Source organism: Euleptes europaea, chromosome 12, assembly GCF_029931775.1.
Source record: "Euleptes europaea isolate rEulEur1 chromosome 12, rEulEur1.hap1, whole genome shotgun sequence".
In the NCBI taxonomy this organism is placed as follows: domain Eukaryota; kingdom Metazoa; phylum Chordata; class Lepidosauria; order Squamata; family Sphaerodactylidae; genus Euleptes; species Euleptes europaea.
The window spans coordinates 5,952,732-5,975,426 of NC_079323.1; the positions used below are offsets into that span (position 1 = coordinate 5,952,732).

Sequence of the window (22,695 nt, forward strand, 5' to 3'; positions counted from 1 at the left end):
ATTGTCTACTCAGACTTGCAGCGGCTCTCCAGGGTCTCAGGTAGAGGTCCTTCACATCACCTAGTCCTTTTAACTGGAGATGCCAGGGATTGAACCTGGGACCTTAAGAATTCAAGGCAGATGCTCTACCACTGAGCCAACGCCCCCTCCCCTAAAGGCTGATGCTCTCAAAGCATTTTAAGAGTTTGGTGAGGCGAGACAATCCCTTTGTAGAATTTCATACAATTCACCCTCAACAAGACTTGTTCCTCTATCGGTTTCATAATCTTAAATGTTAATAATGCTTTCCACCCATTTACTTGGGAAAGAGCATCGCCTAACAGGACTTTCATGTCCTTTGACCTCTTCTTCAAGGCAGATTTTAATATCAGCTGCTTCCCAGTTCTCCAGCATGGTGGCAGATCTTAGGAGTCAGCTGTACGTTTTGCTAGAAGATGAACGGTTTCACATCTGAGTTCTTTAAGAACGCTTGGGAATACGCTATCTGGTCCTCGCCATTTGTTAATTTTTAATGAGTCAATTAGCTCGAGAACTTGGCCCCCTTGTCACATCTATCAGACATTAAGGCCATTAACACATGGCTGTTTTCGCATAGGTTTGTCCCTGTCCCACCTCACAGCTTCTAATCCCGTGTTCCAAAAATTGAACGTGCGGGGAGAGGGGACAGGGACAAACAAATGAGAAGGGACAGCTGCAGCAGCGGTAGCTCCTGCCCCACTCCCACCCGTGCCTCTCTCTCCTCCTGTCCCCTGCGCCCTCCTCGGCCTTTCCCTGGCACCAGCCGGGGTCTTAGCCCACCTTGCAGCCTGCAGAATGCAGCCCGGAGCCCCACAGTCGAGCAGTGAAGGCTCCTTCCAGTGCCAACACTGCCCACTTCCAGCCGATGCATACCGGCTCGCCTTTGCTGGGGTGGAGGCAGCGTCGGTGCTGGAAGGAGCTCCCTGTTCCAGGATGTGGTGATGGCTGCCAACTTGGAAGGCTTGAAGAGGGGAGTGGACATGTTCATGGAGGAGAGGGCTAGCCATGGCTACTAGTCAAAATGGATACTAGTCATGATGCATACCTATTCTCTCCAGGAGCAGAGGAGCAGGCCTATTCTATGAGGTGCTGTGGAACACAGGCAGGACAATGCTGCTGCAGTCGTCTTCCTTGTGGGATTCCTAGAGGCACCTGTGTGAACAGACTGCTGGACGTGATGGGCCTTGGTCTGATCATAAGAACATAAGAAAGGCCCTGCTGGATCAGACCCAGGCCCATCAAGTCCAGCAGTGTGTTCACCCAGTGGCCAACCAGGTGCCTCTAGGAAGCCACAAACAAGACGACTGCAGCAGTATTTATCCTGCCTGTGTTCCATCGCACCCAAAATAATAGGCATGCTCCTCTGATACTAGAGAGAATAGGTATGCAGCATGACTAGTATCCATTCTAACTAATAGCCATGAATACCCCTCTCCTCCATGAATATGTCCACTCCCAGCAGGACCTTTCTTATGTTCTTATGTAAGGATCCGCTTCGCCGCCTCGCCGCTTGACTGTGGGGCTCCGGGCTGCATGCTGCATGCTGCGAGGTGGGCTAAGACCCCAGCTGGTTCTGGGAGAAGGCCAAGGAAGGCGCGGGGGAGAAGGGGAGAGAGAGGAAAGGAGCCGCTGCTGGGGCTACAAGTGGGGAGTCAACCCGGGTGCTTAAACTCCCGCAGCTGTGGCGAATTGGCCGTAAAAATCACGGCAACACAGCATTCTGATAACCTGGGGAAGATCCTGAATTGGGAGGGTTCATTCCGCAGGTGGGCCATGGCCATGAGTGTGGCCTTTGGAGATTCACTACACCCGCGGGAGATTCCAGGGGCCAAACAACCATGTGTAATGGCCTAACACTTCTGGTGCCCTCTCAATAAATAGTGCTTTGGACTTGGGTATCATCTGATTATTGATAGAGATCGCAAACAGCTGCACTATATCAAACGGAAAAAAAATAAACAGTATAATGCCACATACAGACAGCGTGGTATAGTGGTTAAAGTGCCAGACTACAATCTAGGAGACCCCAGTTCGAATCCCCACTCGTTCCATGCAAGCTTGCTGGATGACTGGAAGCCAGCCCCCCCCCCCCAGCCTAAACTACCTTACAGAGTTGTTGCGAAAATAAAAATGGAACAGGGGAGAATGATGTGGTCAACAGCTTTGGGGTCCTAGTGGGGTGGGGGTGGGAAAGTGGGGTATGAACATCTAAATAAATATAATTTTCAAAAGGTTGTGTCAAAGTGAGAGATGGAAAATTGAAAGAGTTTCTTGGAAAGATGGACTCCTTGTGAACTTTTGGAAAAGGAAGTATTGGACGCTGCCAAACATTAGAAGTTTATTTGAGCTTCCCAGACTTTAGACATTGTTAACTATATACAACAGAAAAAAAATATGAAAGGAAAACTTAATAGTATCGGCACAATGAGACGGCTCCTTTCGCTTCTGTTACAGCGGGAAACATTCCTTCACACACAAAGCTCTTTAAAAAAGGAAGGGTGAAAAAAAGATCTAGCGACGTATTAAGAGATTCTCCTGACATGCAATAAATCAAGGCCAGGGATTATCTGTGATCAGTATTCACTCCATTCTAACGCGAGAAGGAAATCCTATCTGTCACAAAAAGCTAAGACAAGAGTCTTGTTTGTTTCGTCTTCCCTGAATGGTAGGGAGATCAGAAAACCTTTGCAGGGTGAGAACGTCTTAGAAAAAAAATAGGGCACCGGAAGTAAACGCCTTCATCAAAATTAGCAGGGGCGTCTTCCCCATCCTACCGCCCACTAGAGAATGGCACAAATCACACTAGCCCCCGTTTTCAGCGCATCTTCCCCCAAAAGACTGGCAGGCGGTAGGAAGGTGGGGAATCCCAGAGGCTGAAAGAAACAAGGAATCTGCCAGTGGTGTCATCTGGTGGAGAGCCAGCGTGGTGTAGTGGTTAAGAGCGGTGGTTTGGAGTGGTGGATTCTGATCTGGAGAACCGGGTTTGATCCCCCACTCATCCACATGAGCGGCGGAGGCTAATCTGGTGAACCAGGTTGGTTTCCCCGCTCCTCCACATGAAGCCAGCTGGGTGACCTTGGGTTAGTCACAGTTCTCTCAGCCCCACCTACCTCACAGGGTGTCTGTTGTGGGGAGGGGAAGGTGATTGTAAGCCAGTTTGATTCTTCCTTAAGTGGTAGAGAAAGTCTGTGTATAAAAACCAACTCTTCTTCTTCTTCTTCAGGCGACACCAAGGGAACTGCCTTGAGAATCCTGTCGAGTGCATGGCATCTATAGATCTAATTCAGAACTTGGCTTCAGACTGCAGATCAAAAAATCCACACAATGGGCATTGTACAAAAAAAAGGGAATTTTTTTTCAACAAATCTGGATGAGCTTTTTGGGTTTTTAATCTAAAAATATGTGTTTTCTCCATCCTTCTGACAGCTTTGAATTCCCTTGCTTTGAATACTAGACGGTTATGTGTACATACTTTTTTAAAATATAACATTCCCTCTGCTTATCTCAGTAACCCGTCATATGAGACATAAGGTACTGGAAGGGCACCTGAACATTTTCACCGTTTATTGAAAATGCTGCCTTCACAAAGCTGCAAGTCCTGTTTTTACAGTGTTTAACTATTTAGTTATTGAGCCGTTGTGCTGTGGCTCATGCATGCAGAATAACACCCAAATATATTTTCTTTTCTGCTTTCTTTCTGTTTGTGCCTGGCTTGATCCAACTCAGTATAGCATCAGATGATCTAACTCAGGGGTCTTCAGTGTGGCACTCATATGTGCTATGGTGCCTGCTGACACCTTTCCTGGCGCCCACCAAGTGTTTTTAGAAGGTGGGTATGCCCAGATGGGATTTTTGCCAAGCAGGACTTTGGACTGGCTTCTGGAGATCCAGTTGGCTGTGAAGGTCAAATTAATGTTGTTTCAGATGCAGGGGGCGGAAACATGGGGGGCTCCAGCCTTGTGCATGACATCATGTCACTCTAGGAATCAACAGAAACTCTATGGTAAAACCACAGAGTTTCTGGCGATTCCTAGAGCAACATAACATCTCTTCTGGGTTTTCCCTGAAAGTGTCATCATATCATGTGCGATGCCAGCAGCTTAAAATTTTTTTCTCCCACCGCTCAAAGGAAATGCAGCAGGAAAAGCAGGTTGCCGGCAGGATATCTCCTGCCATAGCAGGAGACCTTGCAACCTGGACTACAAGGTTGGTTTTATTCTCTCTTGCTCCTCTTTTCAAGTGCATATTTTTAAAATTTACCCCTTTTCTCCCTGCACTTGGGCTTCCTCTGAACATGTGGCTCCCCTTCCCGCAGCAGCTATTTTGTGGTTGGCTCCGCCTAGGGTCATCAACCTCCAGGTACTAGCTGGAGGTCTCCTGATGCTGCAACTGATCTCCAGCCAACAGAGATCAGTTCACCTGGAGAAAATGGGAGCTTTGGCAATTGGACTCTACGGCATAACTCTGCTTAGAATTGCACTGTCAAGATGGCATCTCTCAGCTCTTCTCCCGCTCTCTCAGGCACACAGTACTGTTCAGCACTGCTGTTTGCAGACAGTGATAACAGCCTAAGAGAGGCTTCCTTTCTCGTTTCTCACATTCCGATTTCATTCTGCTATTTAATTTCACTGTCTTTTCCTCTCCTCCCACCCCCAGCGGCACTCTTTCTCTTCCTCTACCTCTGCGCCCTCTGAAATTTCCATTAACACCAAGATCCTTTCAAATACTATGGCCTCCTGGGACTCTTAAGGCCCGCACAGCCATTAGCCGGTTGTAACGTTAAGCCCGAGCACATGGCGGTACTGAAACTTGAACTCAAAGCCACGTCTTGAGGGTGGGGCGCAGAGGAAATGTTTGGCTCAGGGTGAGAGATTCCCCAAAGAGGACAGGTTTCCCATAGCTCCCTCAATAATTATTCTGTGGGCATATCACATAGGTGTCGAAGGCTTTCACGGTCAGAGTTCATTGGTTCTTGTAGGTTATCCGGGCTGTGTGACCGTGGTCTTGGTATTTTCTTTCCTGACGTTTCGCCAGCAGCTGTGGCAGGCATCTTCAGAGGAGTAACGCTGAAGGACAGTGTCTCTCAGTGTCAAGTGTGTAGGAAGAGTAATATATAGTCAGAAAGGGGTTGGGTTTGAGCTGAGTCATTGTCCTGCAAAAAGTATCAAAGGTACTTTTGCAGGACAATGATTACCTTTGATATTTTTTGCAGGACAATGATTCAGCTCAAACCCAACCCCTTTCTGACTATATATTACTCTTCCTACACACTTGACCCTGAGAGACACTGTCCTTCAGTGTTACTCCTCTGAAGATGCCCGCCACAGCTGCTGGCGAAACGTCAGGAAAGAAAATACCAGGACCACGGTCACACAGCCCGGATAACCTACAAGAACCATATCACATAGGATTGCTAACTCGGGACTGGGAAATTGCTGGAGACTTGGTGGGGGCTGGAACCTGGGGAGGGCAGGGTTCGGGGGAAGGGAGGGTCCTCAGTGGAATATACTGTCACAGAGTCCACTCTCCAAAGCAGCCATTTTCTCCCGGGGAACTGATCTCTGTCACCTGGAGATCAACTGCAATTCCAAGATCTCCAGGCCCCACCTGGAGGTTGGCAACCCTACCAGGTCCACCAGGGGCTGCCAGGCTGAGCCTAGCAACTGGCAGGAGGGTTGGGGACGGGGACATGGAGGGGACATGTGAAGTCGTCGACCGTTACATCACTCCCACTTGTGCCATGGAAGCTGGGAGACCCTGTGCCAGCCACACTTTCTCAGCCCAACCCACCTCACAGGGTTGTTGTGAGGATAAAATAGAGGACAGGAGAATAATGGAAGCCGCTTTGGGTCCCCATTGGGGAGAAAAGCGGGGTATAAATGAATTACATAAATGAATGAACAAACACGGGCAGGAAACCTCTCTGCTCAATCTTCCTTCCACCTTGGCAGCACCCATGAACCCATCTTCAGGGTGTGTTTAGGGTTGGAAAATACTTGGGAGTTTTTTTCTTGGGGGGGGGAGCCTGAGGAAGGCAGGGTCTTCAGTGTCATAGAGTCCAATAGCCAAAGTGGCCCTTTTCTCCAGGTGAACTGATCTCTATCGCCTAGAGATCAGTTGTAATAGTGGGAGATCACCAGCCACCACCTGGAAGTTGGCAACCCTACGTGTGTTGGCAAATGCTCAGTTACTGAGAGGCAAGCGGGGAGGGGAATCAGTGCTAACATTATGCCCAGAAATGACATCCATCTTCTAAGAGCTCCTTAATTAATTTATTTTTTAAGGAAAAGAAATCAGCAGCCTTTCCAAAAAGGCAAAAGCCTCTTTGGAGGATCATGGGAACAGGAGAATCGGAGCGGCGAAGGGAAGAACAAAGAGCTGCGGCGGGGAAAGGGGCCAAGTCGCACCACCCTGACCTCAAAGCATTATATATCTCGGGTTTTTTTTTTTAAACGGCAATCAATTCTTTGAAGGGCAAAGGGAAGCGGGGGGTAGGAGAGATGGCTACAGGGAAAGGCAATGGCGACGCATCTCGTTATGCCGTAGAGCCCAGCTTAACCCTCTTTATGTCTTTCTGCAATTCCCGCGAGAATTTCCCAATGCCGACTGGTTTTCTAGCAATGGGAAATTAAGAGTAAATAAACTAATGCAAAAAGAAGACCGCTCGGTAAACTCTGATGTGTCGAAGTTTGTGTTTAGGGCTTTCGGGGTGTGCTTTGCTCTTCGAACCCTGCTTGGCAAATGTTGTTTTTTTCAAATTGAGGACAAACATTTGAGGTGGCCGAGGGCCAAATCTATTGATTCCATCCAGAGATTCACTTCTGCCAGGGCTGCCAAGCCGCTGGTAGAGGCGGGGGATCCTCTGCCCCCCCTGGGTCCCATTGCCCAGAGTGGTGGCAGGAGAAACGCTGAAAAAAACAAAACAAAATGTGACCTCGTGTACTCACCAGAAGTGACCAAGGGTAGCTCTAGGAATCACTGGAAAGTCTATGGTGAAACCATAAAGTTTCCAGTGATTCCTAGAGCTACCCTTGGTCACTTCCAGTAAGAACATCTGGTCAGCACACCAGGCTGCATCTTTTTTTAAAGTCTCCTGCGATGCGGTGCCCCCCCACCCAACCCTCCTGCCAGAGAGTGCTGTGAAGTTGCTTCACCTCCCATTTTTGCTCCTGGTGTAGCAAAGAGCATGACTGGGTGGTAATCTATGGGAGAGAATTGGTGGTAGGGTTGCCAGGTCCCTCTTCGCCACTGGCGGGAGGTTTTTGGGACGGAGCCTGAGGAGGCTAGGGTTTGGGGAGAGGAGGGACTTCAATGCCATAGGGTCCAATTGCCAAAGCGGCCACTTTCTCCAGGTGAACTGATCTCTGTCAGCTGGAGAACAGTTGTAATAGCAAGAGATCTCCAGCTAATACCTGGAAGTTAGTAACCCTAGCAAGAAAGGACTGAACCCCCCGCGCGCGTCATTGCTAAGGGCTCCTCCATATCTGACAACTCACCGTTGGGAAATTCCTGCAAATTTGGGACTTCCTGCAAAGTCTGGGGAGGGCAGGGGTTGGAGGAGGGACCTCAGCAGGTATAATGCCACAAAGTCTACCCTCCAAAGCAGCCATTTTCTCCAAGTGTTGCCGGGTCCCTCTTCGCCACCGATGGGAAGTTTTTTGGGTGGAACCTGAGGAGGGCAGGGTTTGGAGAGGGAAGGGACTTCAATGCCATAGAGTCCAATTGACAAAGCAGCCATTGTCTTCAGGGGAACGAATCTCTACCGGCCAGAGATCAGTTGTAACAGCGGAAGATCTCCAGCTACAATGGGGAGGTTGGCAACCCTAAGACAGGTTGTAATTCTGGGAGATCTCCGGGCCGCACCTGGCCGGCACCCCTTCCTCTAACAGCACAGGAGCATGCCTCAAACCTGGAATTTCCGCCCCAATATCTGCTCTGCCAAGACTTCATTTCAGCACCTGCCAAGATTGTGTTTTGAATTTCAATTGCCGTGAGCAGCTTTCGAGAGACAATTTCTTCCTCTCGCCTGGAAAGCAGACCCCGATATAAGAAACAAACCTCGGCCATGACACAGCTTTGCCCTCAAAGAAGCCGAGAAGGGTTTTGCAAGCCTGGCGGAGAGGAGAGCGCAAAGTCGCCGGAGGGAACCGCCAAGGGCGTCTCCCCTCTTAATCAAACACCATGGCGGAGTGGGCACAGCAGGGGAGCTGGTGATTAAGTGCCCAATTCCACCAAGGACTTTCCTCCCCTTTAATTAATACCACTGCCAGCTATTTATCTTGCATTAGCTGGGATGAAAACATTTTCCTGACTCCAATGATCTTTCGGGGAAAGGGGAAAGAAATATTTCAATTGCCTTTTGCTCACGTCTTCCTGGGTGGAATGGTTTTCTTCCAGCGGTATGGCAACTTGGAAGGCTTTTAAGAGAGGAGTGGACATATTTGTGGAGGAGAGGGGTATTCATGGCTAACACTAAAAATGGATGCTAGTCATGATGCGTACCTATTCTCTCCAGGATCAGAGGAGCATGCCGCATATCTTAGGTGCTTTGGGACACAGGCAGGATGGTGCTGCTGCAGTCGTCTTGCTTGTGGGCTTCCTAGAGGCACCTGGTCGGCCCCTGTGTGAACAGACTGCTGGACTTGATGGACCTTGGTCTGATCCAGCAGGGCCTTTCTTAGGTTCTTATGACAGGAACTAATCCCCATTCCATATCAATGAGTTATGGGACTCTCTAGGATCCCCCACAAAAAACTCTATGGCTTTTACCGTAGAGTTTCAGGGAAATCTTAAGAGTATCCTGCAACACGGTGACATCACTTCTGGTTTATTTAAGCAGCCAGAAGTGATGTTGCAGTGTCTCCATCCGCTTTAGGGGAGTTGCCAACCAAGATCTAGCAACCAAGGCATAGCCTAGCCTGGAGACTTTGGGGGAAAAGCCTGGGGTGGGTGAGGTTTGGGGAGGGGAGGGACCTCCGCAGGGTATAATGCCATAGAGTCCACCCTCCAAAGCAGCCATTTTCTCCAGGAGAACTGATCTTGGTCAACTGATCAGTTCTCCAGGAGAACTGATCAACTAACCAGGATAGAGTAATGGTGTTGGGGACTTTTTGGTCTCCAATCCTAGTTCAGCCCTGACCTGGATGGGCCAGGCTAGCCTTATCTTGTCGGATTTCAGAAGCTAAGCAGGGTCAGTTGTGGTTAGTACTTTGATAGGAGACCACCAAGGAAGCCAGGGGTGCTACGCAGAGACAGGCAATAGCAAACTATTGGGGAGGGGAGGGACCTCCGCAGGGTATAATGCCATAGAGTCCACCCTCCAAAGCAGCCATTTTCTCCAGGAGAACTGATCTTGGTCATGTGGAGATCAATTGTAATAACAGGAGATCTCTAGGTGCCACCTGGAGGTTGGCAACCCTAGTCTAAAAGCATGTTACCTCCCCCCCACTCCCATCCAGGTCCTCCCTAAGTCTACATGTTCCATATGCACTTTGGGGTTTCCCACTGGAAACAGGGCTGCCAAATCCAGCTTGGAGGATCCTGGGAGATTCAGGCATAGGGTTGCCAGCTCCGGGTTGGGAAATACCTGGAGATTTTGGGGGCTGAGCCTGAGGAGGATGGAGTTTGAAGAGGGGAGGGACTTCTTTGCCACAGCGTCCAATGGCTGAAGCGGCCATTTTCTCCAGGTGAACTGAGGGGCCACGGATCAGTGGCAGAGCATCTGCTTGGCATGCAGAAGGTCCCAGGTTCAATCCCCAGCATCTCCAATTAAAGGGTCTAGGCAAGTGGGTGATGGGAAAGACCTCTGCCTGAGACCCTGGAGAGCCGCCGCTGCCGGTCTGAGTAGACAATACCGACTTTGATGGAACGAGGGTCTGATTCAGTATAAGGCAGCTTCGTGTGTTCATGCAATCGCTATCGGCTGGAGATCGGTTGTAATAGCAGGAGATCTCCAGCCACGACCCAGGGGTTGGCAATCCTATTCAGGCACCGTGGCCCTTAGCAAGCTGAGCTTTCTGTCCGTCATAATTTCATTGTATTTCCATAATTCTTCACGCTTCTGCAGCTATGGGGGGGACAGAACCTAGCAGAACAGGCAACACCCCTTGAGCCCCCCAGATCCCTGCTGCTCAACCTCCCCCTGCCCCAAGCTGAGCTTTTGAGATTTGATGAGGCCTTGACACACACTTTGAAGCTTATCTCTGCCGCTAGAAGGACGGTGGCTTTTGGACTTTGTTTTCACTCTTTTATGGTCTTATTATTCACATCTATTGATTGGGGGGTGGTTGTTGTTGGTTTTTTTGTTTTAATGTTCTTTAGGCCTTCAGATGTTATTGATTTTCCCGAGTGATCTAGCCGCCGCTATTATCTCATCCCGTGCATATTATTAAGCTTTCTCCTGCCTCGAGCGCCCTACAGAGCGGAAACACACTTCATAAATATTAAAAATCAACAACGAAAAAGGGCACAGATGTATGATTTACTGCGATGTTCTCAAAATGCTGGGTTTTGTGCTTGAGAGCAAAAATCAATATGGGCATGTCGGACTATTCTTTGGGAGGACAGAAGTCGGTGTAGCATAACGGCTACGAAACAGAGCTGGGGTTATGGCTGCCAGCTCCGGGTTGGGAAATACCTGGAGATTTTGGGGTTGGAGCCTGAGGAGTTTGGAGAGGGGAAGGACTTCAATGCCATAGAGTCCAATTGCCAAAGCGGCCATTTTCTCCAGGGGAACTGAGTTATGTCGCCAGATCAGTTGTCATAGCGGGAGATCTCCAGCCTGGAGGCTGGCAACTCTAGCAGTTGGTTCATATTCAACCTCTGCCACATAATTAGGGTTGCCAGGTCCCTCTTCGCTACCGGCGGAAGGTTTTGGGGTGGAGCCTGAGGAGGACGGGGTTTGGGGAGGGACTCCAATGCCATAAAGTCCAATTGCCAAAGCGGCCATTTTCTCCAGTCTATCGGCTGGAGATCAGTTGTAATAGCAGGAGGTCTCCACCTGGTACCTGGAGGTTGGCAACCCTACACATAATCATTAGGTAACTTGTTCCGGGCTTAGGGTTACCAACCTCCAGGTGGTGGCTGGAGATCCCTAGCTAGTACAACCGATTTCCAGTTGATAGAGATCAGTTCCCCTGGAGAAAATGGCCGCTTTGGCAACTGGACTCTATGGCATTGAAGTCCCTCCTCTCCCCAAACCCTGCCCTCCTCAGGCTCCATCCCAAAAATCTCCCACCAGTGGCGAAGAGGGACCTGGCAACCCTAGTGGGAAGGCAGCATGGTATAGCCCGATCTCGTCAGATCTTGGAAGCGAAGCAGGGTCGGTACTTGGATGGGAGACCGCCAAGGAAGACTCTGCAGAGGAAGGCGATGGCAAACCACACACACACACACACACACACACACACACACACACACACACACACACGTAATACAATTAAAATGCACAGTTGGGGATATGCAAAGATTTCTCCTTTATTTCCCGTCTCACAGTAATGCCAGTCGTATCCATGCATCTTCCTGTTAATCGGAATCGTAATTGCACATGGGTGTTTTGGATGATTTTCTTTAAATATAGAAGCGCTGAAATGCAGCGTTGAAACACAGCATACCTCTGATTACCAGATGGCGGAGACAATTAGAGACGGGTCTCACGTGAACTCCGGCGGCAGGCAAAGGTGAACACAAGAACACATGAAGCTGCCTTCTACTGAATCAGATCCTTGGTCCATCAAAGTCAGTATTGTCTACTCTGACTGGCAGCAGCTCTCCAAGGTCTCAGGCAGAGGTCTTTCCCATCACCTACTTGCCTAGTCCCTTTAACTGGAGATGCCGTGGATTGAACCTGGGACCTCCTGCATGCCAAGCAGAGGCTCTACCACTGAGCCACTGCTCCTCCTCAAAATTAGTATTGTCTACTCAGACTGGCAGTGGCTCTCCAGGGTCTCAGGCAGAAGTTTTTTCACATCGCTTGCTTGCCTAGTCCCTTTAACTGGAGATGCCAGTGATTGAACCTGGGACCTTCTGCGTGCCAAGCAGATGCTCTACAAACTGAGCAATGGCCCCTCCCCTAATGAGAACCCTTGGGTCACACCTAGCAAGGCACTTCTGATGAAGACAAAGGGCTTCAAGTCATCCAGCCCTGCCCAAATTTTCCCGGCTTGCAGAAAAACAGACATCTAGTGCTACTCTTATTACGCTGACTCTTCCTCCGCAGGCATCTCTATTAGTCTTGCTCTCTTGCTTGGAGCACCATATTTTAAACCTTTGGGGAACTGAGATATATTAGAGAGAGAGAAAACTTCCCTTCTGTTAAAAGAAGGCTGAAGGTGGTGACCTCTCAATTCTCTCTTTAGACCTTTTTCTCTCCTTCCCCCTAAAATGTCAATGTTAGCTTTAACAATTCACTGGCCATGGTAGGATCTCCAGACTACAGAGATGGGCATGACCATATTCAATAGGGAACTGGAGCTCTCACTATTGTTTCACGGGCTCTGCGGCCCCTCATGCAAAACTACTCCAGGGACCGGGGCAGAAGACGTCTTGGTCCTTTCAACTAGAGATGCCAGAGGTTGGACCTGGGACCTTCTGCATGCCAAGCAGATGCTCTACCACTGAGCCACAGCCCCTCCCCAAATTTTATTGGTTAGAGTTGTACAAACCTGGCTATTCAGCAACCCTGCTTCCTAGCTTCCTACTAGAGCCAACGTGGTGTAGGGATTAAGAGCAGTGGACTCCAATCTGGAGAACCGGGTTTGATTCTCCACTCCTCCACATGAAGCCTGCTGGGTAGCCTTGGGCTACCCAGTTCTCTTAGAGCTTTCACAGTTCTCTTAGAGCTTTCTCAGCTCCACCTACCTCACAAGGTGTTGGTTGAGGGGAGGGGAAGGGAAGGCGATTGTAAGCCAGTTTGATTCTCCTTAAAAGGTGGAGAAAGTTGGCATATAAAAACCAACTCTTCTTCTTCTTCTTCTATGCACTGTTTTAAAGCGACTTCAGCAGCAGGCAAAAGGGAAAGCAATTCTAGACAATCCCTTAACTCTGCCTGTAACTGTCATGGGAAGGGAAAATCTGGCAAATGTATACTTAAATGAGACTACTCATTGACCCACTGGCTGTGAGTCTGGCAGATGTTGAAACATCTGTATTGGTTTGGAAGGAATCTGGGGATCGAGGTTTGAGAGACGTAAAATTCTGGCCCAGGATGAAAGTGGGCAGGCTGTGAAAAATGTTTGCTTGATATGCCTGGTAATAAACGCAGCTAGGGGCAGCTGCTACAAGCTATTAGTGAGGCTGTCAGCCAGAGGTCAATCCATGGGGTTGTCAATCTCCAGATACTAGCTGGAGATCTCCTGCTATTCCAACAGATTTCCAGCCGATAGAGAACAGTTCACCTGGAGAAAATGGCCGCTTTGGAAATTGGACTCTATGGCATTGAAGCCCCTCCCCTCCCCAAACCCCGCCCTCCTCAGGCTCTGCTCCAAAAACCTCTTGCTGGTGGCAAAGAGGGACCTGGCAACCCTAAGAGATCAGTTCACCTGGAGAAAATAGCCACTTTGGCTATGGCATTGAAGCCCCTCCCCTCTCCAAACCTGACCTTCCTCAGGCTCCGCCTCAAAAACCTCCTGCTGGTAGCAAAGAGGGAACTGGCAACCTTACCCTTGGTATGGATTTTTTTTTAAAAAACACCTAGTGAGGAAATGGCAAATTGGTAGGGTTGCCAACCTCCAGGTACTAGCTGGTGATCTCATGCTATTACAACTGATCTACAGCCGACAGGGATCAGTTCACCTGGAGAAAATGTCCGTTTGGCAATTGGACTCTATGGCATTGAAGTCCCTCCCTTCCCCAAACTCCACCCTCCTCAGGCTCCACCCCAAAAACCTTCCGCCGGTGGCGAAGTGGGACCTGGCAACCCTATCAATCCACCTTTAGCTGGCCAACCACCACTAACCCTCCAGTTTAGCAAGAGATAACCCCTACAAGTAGGGTTGCCATCCTCCAAGTGAAAAACCTCCGTGAAAGACATCTGCTCTTGTGAACCCTCAGTGGTGCTATGCAATGTTAAATAGAAGGCTGATGAAGCTTTAATGTTGGTGAAAATGTTGAATTCAAACCGGTGGACACGTTTCCTGAATTATTATCAGTCTGCGGAACCTGAGTTATTATCAGTCAAGCTATCCCGCTTTCAAGAAGATATATATGGACTAGATGTGAATACTTTTGGAAATTTTGAACTGCTATTTTGGATGGACTTTGCAGACGTTATTGGTGTATTGTGATATTGTATTGCGTATCATTGTATTCGCACTGTTGCGTATTACTGTATTTGCATTGTGATTTATATTAGTTAATGAATAGGATCAATACTTAGAGCCCTTGTGCTGTTTTTTGTAATTGACGATATTCATCACAGCGTACGTAGGTAGTTTTTGTCTTTGGTTAACCTCCAGGTGGTAGCCGGAGATCTTCCGCTATTATAGCTGATCTTCAGGCGACAGAGATCGGTCCCCCTGGAGAAAATGGCTGCTTTGGCAATTGGACTCTATGGCATTGAAGTCCTTCCCCTCTCCAAACCCCGCCCTCCTCAGGCTCCACCCCCAAAACCTCCAGGTATTTCCCACCCCGGAGCTGGCAACCCTGAGAGGATTAGGTAACCCAGTCAAGAAAACATCTCACATCCTTTCCGTCCCAAAGCAAAACATCTCGGCTGCTGGCATTCGGTCCCATGTGAAGTATCCCATGAGTAAGAAAAATAATCCCCCGACCTCCCCTTCCTCTTGCAAACAATGCTCTTATTGGGTGGTAAACTCCCTCGTAGAAGAAAACAGTGCTTCAGACGCAGCCCACGGCACACACACTCTGGAGGGAGAAGTCAGCCAAAGTCACCAGCAACGTTTTGCATTCTTTTCTAGTGTCTTGGTGGGTCACTAAAAGCTTGGTTAAGGAAACAGGCCTTTCTCATTTTACCACCCAGGTTCAGACACTTAACTCTCTTGCACATGGATGTGTGGAACATGACGGGGAAGCTATTTGACCCCTCACAATGGACTTTGTTTTTTGTTTTTTTTAATAAGTTTTTATTTAAATTTTCTAATAACATACAAACAAACAAACTTACATCCATTCACAAACATACAATATGTGCCATCTTTCAGGGAGTATATTTTGTATTATTCCCTAAAATCTTACTAATCATTTATTTAATCAAAATTCAGCTTAACTATTATTATCCCCACTGATTCCCGAACTATACTCATACTTAATGTTTAGTACTTTCCAGGATATTTAATAAAGCATTAATAATACTTGGTACTTAATACAGATCCTCTTGCCCTGATATCCTTCGCTTTTATACCTTCTTTGCTACTCTAAATTGATTATCCCATAGATACAATAATGCTACTAGGTTAATATTCTTGTTACTTATATGTTACCATGCCTCCCCCCTTATTCACTAAACTCTACTTTAACTTAATATAATCAAAACAAAATGCCCATTTCTTCTGAAATTCTTCCGTCGTTTTGCCTTTCACCAAGTTAGATAATTTGGACATCACCGCATATTCAGTCATTTTGTCTTGCCATTTCTCCAATTCTGGAGCTTCTTCTCGTTTCCAAGTTGTGGCCAATGCTACTCTCGCTGCTGCGATCATGCAGCTGAACACAATGGACTTTGTTGAAGACCCCAATGTGTGTTCTGGTTTCTATCTGTTTTAGGGTTAGCTGCACAACCAACTGCTGACATGTGGCAGAAGGAAGAAGAAGATTCAGTTTTTATACCCAACTTTTCTCTACCTTTAAGACAGGGGTGGGGAACCTTTTTTCCGCCAAGGGCCATTTGGATATTTATAACATCATTCGCGGGCCATACAAAATTATCAACTTTAAAATTAGCTGACCATGGCCCGGGTAGGAAAGGGTTAACACAGTTTCTTGGGCGGTCCTAGCAGCTCCACAGCTAATGACTCTTCTGCAAGGGGAGAAAAAGGTTCATTTTCTCAGCAAAACAAACACACATCTGCCTTGAATAGAGGCTATTCCTGTCTGCGATAGGGTACGGATCACCAATCTTAGATCCTTATGAGCTAGAGATCTGCCAGGACCCACAAAGGGCCAGACCAAATGATTTTGCAGGCCTTAAACAGCCCCCGGGCCTGACGTTCCCCACCCCTGCTTTAAGGAGACTCAAAGCAGCTTACAATCGCCACCCCCACACACTTAACAGGCACAGGGTTTCAGGCGGAGGTCGTTCACATCACCTATTGCCTGGTCCTTTTAACTAGAGGTGCTGAAGATTGAATCTGCGACCTTCTGAATGCCAAGCAGATGCTCTACTACTGAGCCACAGGAAGAAACTCCTTCTCAGCCTTAGCCCTCCATATACAAAAAGGAGAAGAGGGGCATGATATAAGCGGCTTTGGGTCCTCAATGGGGAGAAAGGTGGGATATTAATGAAGAAAATAAAATAAATATGACATAGGGATAATAATACTGGCTCACCTTGGTGGTGGAAAGTAGTGTCAAGTCGCAGCTGACTTATGGAAACCCCATAGGGGTTTCAAGGCAAGGGAGGTTGAGAGGTGGTTTGCCATTGCCTGCCTCCGTGTAGCAATCCTGGACTTCCAAGGTTGTCTCCCACCCAAGTTCTAACCAGGGTTGACCCTGCTTAGCTTCCAAGAGCTGGACAGCCAGTGTAGTGTAGTGGTGAAGAGCGGTGGTTTGGAGTGGTGGACTTAAATCTGGAGAACCGGGTTGGTTTCCCCATTCCTCTACAAGAAGCCAGCTGGGTGACCTTGGGCTAGTCACAGCTCTCTTCGAGCTCTCTCAATCCCACCTAATTCACAAGGAGTCTGTTGTGGGGAGGAGAAGGGAAGGTGATTATAAACTGGTTTGATTCTCCCTTAAGCGGTAGAGAAAGTCAGCATATAAAAGAAGACAAAGAAGAGTTGGTTCTTATATGCCGACGTTCTCTACCACTTAAGGAAGAATCAAACAGGCTTACAAATGCCTTCCCTTCCCTTCCCCACAACAGACACCCTGTAAGGTAGGTGAGGCTGAGAGTGTGTGACTAGTCCAAGGTCACCCAGCTGGCTTCATGAGGAGGAGTGGGGAAACAAATCCAGTTCACCAGATCAGAGTCCACCACTGCTCTTAACCACTACACTACGCTGGCTCCCTTCTTCTTCTAGCCTGGGACATCCAGGCCAGGACTCTGGCCCATCTTACTGGGTTGTTAAGAGGATTCTCATAAGATAATGTAAATAACTACGGTGTGGTAAATGCCTAATAAAAGTGATGATGTGGATGATGAGATAATGTACGTGAAGATTTCAGTTGTTGACAGTGCTATATAAAATTCTCAGTACTATTAAGGAGGGGTGGACATGGGGCATTTGAACAGTCCCCCGCACCTCTGGCAACCCTTGGCTCAGTATTTACCGGCTGGCACCCACAGATGTTGACAGAGCTGGTGACCTGCCGAATCGGTGACGTGTTCTCATCTAATTTACGAGCAGGGAACTGGCCATTAACGCCTCTTCCTACGTCAGCCGGCCGTCAGTCAGAGGGAAGGAATAGCTATAATAATATACTTATTAATAGAGTCTGGTTGCACCTTTAAGGACTCGCTGAAATTATAGTATTGAGCGTTTGCAGGTAATTAGCTACTTCATCGGATGGTAATGCGGAACGGTAAGCCGGGGAGCTCTGTTAATGGAATGTTTACACTCGGTCTTAACCTTTAAAGGGACTATTACCTCCATGGAATTACCCCAGTATTCTTCAGAAAAGTCAGGTTACAAAGGCACAAATTACTTCCTTTTGTTTTTATGATGTGAAGAGGAAAAAAACATCAACACAGCCCCAGGGTGATACAGCTGAAGTTTTGAATAAATTCCCGCAGCTCAGGGGACAACATTGAGCAACGTATCTATATTCAAGGCATTAAAACCCCCTATAATTCCAGTTTCTAACCTAACGGAACCCTTTTCCCACAAGAGCCATCTCTGCCTTGTGACAGACATGACCAACCCAGCTCATTGTTAGGGTTACCAACCCTCTAGGTGAGGCCTGGAGATCTCCTGGGATTACAACTGTTCTCCAGATGTTAGAGATCAGTTCCCCTAGAGAAAACGGGTGCCTTGGAGGGTAGACTCCGTGGCATTATATGACAGAGGTTGCACCCCTCCCCAAACCCCGCCATTCCCCAGGATCCCTCAGGCATCCTCGGGAGGTGGTAAGCTCTCCTTCCCTGTAGGTATTTAAGCAGAGGCTAGATGGCCATCTGTCAGAAATGCTGATTCTATGACCTTAGGCAGATCATGAGAGGGAGGGCATCTTGGACATCTTCCGGGCATGGAGTGGGGGTCACTGGGGGTGTGGGAGGGGGAGGTAGTTGTGAATTTCCTGCATTGTGCAGGGGGTTGGACTAGATGAACTTGGTGGTCCCTTTCAGCTTTATGATTCTATGATCCACCCCAAAATCGCCAGGAATTTCCCAAGCCAGAGCTGGTATGACTACATGGCTGGAATTTTGCTTGCTTTCCCTTCAGCTTGCCCAAGGGTTCTGCAACTCTGAAAAATGGCCTTATGTCACCCAGGCAGGCACAGGCAAGGATTTAAATCTGGGCCTCGCATGTCATCGCCTGGCATTCCATCCACTACACCACATAGGCTGCGAGTATCGCCGAGACTTCTCTTAGCGTTTCTGCATGTCGCATGTATGTTCTTCACTCAACTCACAATAAATGCAGGGGGATTCATGGATATGAATGGATTTTAGCCACAATAACAAAACCGAACCACTATGTTTGGCAGGAATATACATTTGAACACTCCATAGAATCACAGAATCCTAGAGTTGAAAGGGACCATCAGGGTCATCTAATCCAACCCCCTGCACAATGCAGGAAATTCACAACTACCTCCCCCCCCCACATCCCCAGTGACCACTACTCCATGACCAGAAGATGGCCAAGATGCCCTCCCTCTCATCATCTGCCTGAGGTCATCAAATCAGCATTGCTGACAGATGGCCATCTAGCCTCTGCTTAAATACCTCCAGGGAAGGAGAGTTCACCACCTTCCGAGGAAGCCTGTTCCACTGAGGAACCGCTCTAACGGTTAGAAAGTTCTTCCTAATGTCTAGATGGAAGGTCTTTTGCTTTAATTTCAACTCGGTGGTTCTGGTCCAACCTTCTGGGGCAACAGAAAACAGCTCGGCACCCTCCTCTCTATGACAGCCCTTCAAGTACTTGAAGATGGCTATCATATCACCTCTCAGACTTCTCTTCAGGCTAAACATACCCAGCTCCTTCCACCTTTCCTCATATGACTTGGTCTCCAGACCCCTCACCCATCTTTGTTGCCCTCCTCTGGAGGACATTTGCCTTCCTCCAGTGCTTAGAAGGGGTATCTGGTAAGGTTGCCAGGTCCCACTTCGCCACCAGTGGGAGGTTTTTGGGGTGGAGCCTGAGGAGGGTGGGGTTTGAGGAGGGGAGGGACTTCAATGTCATAGTCCAATGGCCAAAGCAGCCATTTTCTCCAGGGGAGCTGATCTCTACTGGCTGGAGATCAGTTGTAATAGCAGGAGATCTCCAGCTAGTACCTGGAGGTTGGCAACCCTAGTATCTGTCCAGGCACAGCATACTAGTAACAGAATACTGCTATCCATGGGCTCTTGGCCTGATCCAGCGCAAAACGTTTTATGTTCTATCTATCAGCTCATTTGGGGGAAGGGGCGAAGAGCAGGGCAACTCCAACGCTCCCCAGTAACTGCTCTGTGCCAAGTATGTTCCTTCTCTGGAATTGTTTACTGTCTAAAAAGCAAGCCAAACACTGCTGCATTCTTAAAATAACTGGCTGCTTGTGACTCAGGAAACTTAGGGTCAAAGACATTCACAAGAGAAAGAGAGAGAGACGCAGCTGCCAACAAGATTGTTGCTTCAAATGGGAGCTTTTCCCCCCCCATGCATGCATGCATTAGTATGTCCATTCTTTGAGTGTTCAGGCAAGAGTCACCAGGGGATGTCACCAGAAGACGAGCAGAACCAGCCGATTTAGGTGCAGGCCGGCAGCTCTGGTTGCCCATGACATCGGGTAGTTCTAGGAATGGCTGAAAACTTCCGGCAATTCCTAGAGCTACCCGATGGCACTTCCAGGTTCCCCCCGAAGTAATGTCATGGTGCAGAGGGGATGTGGCTCAGTGGAAGAGCCCCTGCATTGCATGCAGAAGGTCCCAGGTTCAATCCCCGTCAATTCCAGTAAAAAAGAACAAGGCAGTAGATGACATGAAAGTCCTCAGCCAGAGACCTTGGAGAGCCGTTGCCATTGTGAGTAGACAATTCTGACCTTGATGGACCAAGGGTTTAATTCAGTATAAGGCAGCTTTGTGTATGATGATGTGCCCGCCCATGTCCCACTCCCCACCCCCAAAACTTCACATAGCATGGCCTGGCAACCCTAGTTCTGGACTCCTTATTGGTTGACTTGTTTGTGGGCTTCCTGGAGGCACCTGGCTGGGCACTGTGTGAACAGACTGCTGGACTTGATGGGCCTTGGCCTGAACCAGCAGGGCTTTTTTATGTTCTTATGTGGTGATGGCTGCCAACTTGGAAGGCTTTAAGAGGGGAGTGGACATGTTCAGGGAGGAGAGGGCTATCCATGGCTACTAGTAAAAATGGATGCTAGTCATGATGCATACCTATTCTCTCCAGGATCGGAGGAGCATGCCTATTATCTTAGGTGCTGTGGAACACAGGCAGGACAATGCTGCTGCAGTCGTCTTGCTTGTGGGCTTCCTGGAGGCACCTGATCGGCCACTGTGTGCACAGACTGCTGGACTTGATGGGCCTTGGCCCGATCCAGCAGGGCTTTTCTTGTGTTCTTATGGTAGTTTCTACGAAGATTGTTTGTAGGACTGGCATTTGCTAGCAATCCAAAGTCGCTGTTAATCTGCTCGTGATCTCCCTCCCCACCCCCGCCACTCCAGATACAAGCACCGCTTGCACAAAGCGGCGAGAGAGGAAACGGGAGCGCGCGGAGCACAATGGCCAGGAAGCAGTTGGCCTCTGCTGCCGCCGGCAATGTTTTCCTGCCTCCGAGATGCAATCCTTAGGCAAACATCTAGGCAAATAACGCACCGTCGATTTGCTGTCAAATAGACGCTGTAGTTCAGTTCCCATAATATTACAGGCTTCTGCTTACAGGCTCTCTCTTCGATCAATTTAGGTTTGCAGACCCTCTGATTCTGCGTTAACTTATTATTATGCAATTTCTATCGCCCCTCATAAAATGTTTAAAATGCACTGCACAGCTATTGTCTCCTTGTGCAGGCTTTGCGCAGGGGCTGAGGGGCTGTGGCTCAGCGGTAGAGCATCTGGTTGGCATGCAGAAGGTCCCAGGCTCAATCCCTGGCATCTCCAGTTAAAGGGACTAGGCAAGTAGGTGATGTGAAAGACCTCAGCCTGAGACCCTGGAGAGACTTGGGAAGGGGGTGTGACTCAGTGGTAGAGCACCTGCTTGGCATGCAGGTCCCAGGTTCAATCCCCGGCATCTCCAATTAAAGGGTCTAGGCAAGTAGGTGATGGGAAAGACCTCAGCCTGAGACCCTGGAGAGCCCCTGCCAGTCTGAGTAGACAATACTGACTTTGATGGACCAAGGGTCTGATTCAGTAGAAGGTATGTGTTGATCTCTGCCTGAGACCCTGGAGAGCTGTGGAGGGGGCTCAGTGGTAGAGCATCTGCTTGGCATGGCAGAAGGTCCCAGGTTCAATCCCCAGCACCTCCAGTTAAAGGGACTAGGCAAGTAGGTGATGGGAAAGACCTCTGCCTGAGACCCTGGAGAGCCCCTGCCAGTCTGAGTAGACAATACTGACTTTGATAGACCAAGGGTCAGATTCATTAGAAGGCATGTGTTCATGTGACTCCCTTGCATCAGTCTGTTCATGGCCTGGAATAAACTTTCTTTTCCTTCCACTAAATGTGTGTTGTATGTAACTGGTCTCAAAACAGCACCAGGCGAACGAACCTGAACCCCAGTTTGGGTATCACCAGGTCCCTCTTCGCCACCAACACCAGGTTTTTGGGGCAGAGCCTGAGGAGGGGAGGGATTGGGGAGGGGAGGGACTTCAATGCCATAGAGTCCAATTGCCAAAATTGCCATTTTCTCCAGGGGAACCAATCTCTGTTGGCTGGAGATCAGTTGTAATAGCAGGAGATCTCCAGCGAGTATCTGGAGGTTGGCAACCCTAGGAAAGGCCTAAAATAAACATGGAAGAAACTGACTTCTCACTGAGCCCAAGAAGATAGTCCAGACTGAAAGGGGGGGAAGCAATGTGAACTGGCTCAGGCAGAGATGCAAAGGGCAACCTCCGCTCAGAATACAGAACTGAGGCCATGGGGATTTTTTTCTTAAATTTCCCCCACATGTTTTTTTCCTAATCAAAACTGCTCCCCTGGGCTGTTACAGCTTTAGGAAGGAAAAAAATACAGGCACCCAAATGGTTGTAAAAGCAGCCCCCGGATTCCACTTGCAACTGGGGAAGGAGTGTGGGAGGAAGAATTCAAACTCCTTCTCCAGGGCAGTGGCTCTGATTCATACCGCCCTTTGCTTCCTTGCGGCTGCTAAACTTGAGGCTAAATTATACAAGAGGGGAATCTAACCACGGTACTGAG

General features: G+C 48.6%; 1 protein-coding gene and 1 non-coding gene across 2 annotated transcripts in view; both read right to left on the reverse strand.

Annotated features, from left to right (window-relative positions):
* GAB2 (GRB2 associated binding protein 2) overlaps positions 1 to 22,695 on the reverse strand; it is a 142,645-nt gene that overhangs the window by 30,667 nt on the left and 89,283 nt on the right. The window lies entirely within an intron of this gene.
* On the reverse strand, positions 75 to 147 carry TRNAS-UGA (transfer RNA serine (anticodon UGA)). The gene has a single exon. It is a non-coding gene; the product is annotated as a tRNA-Ser (tRNA).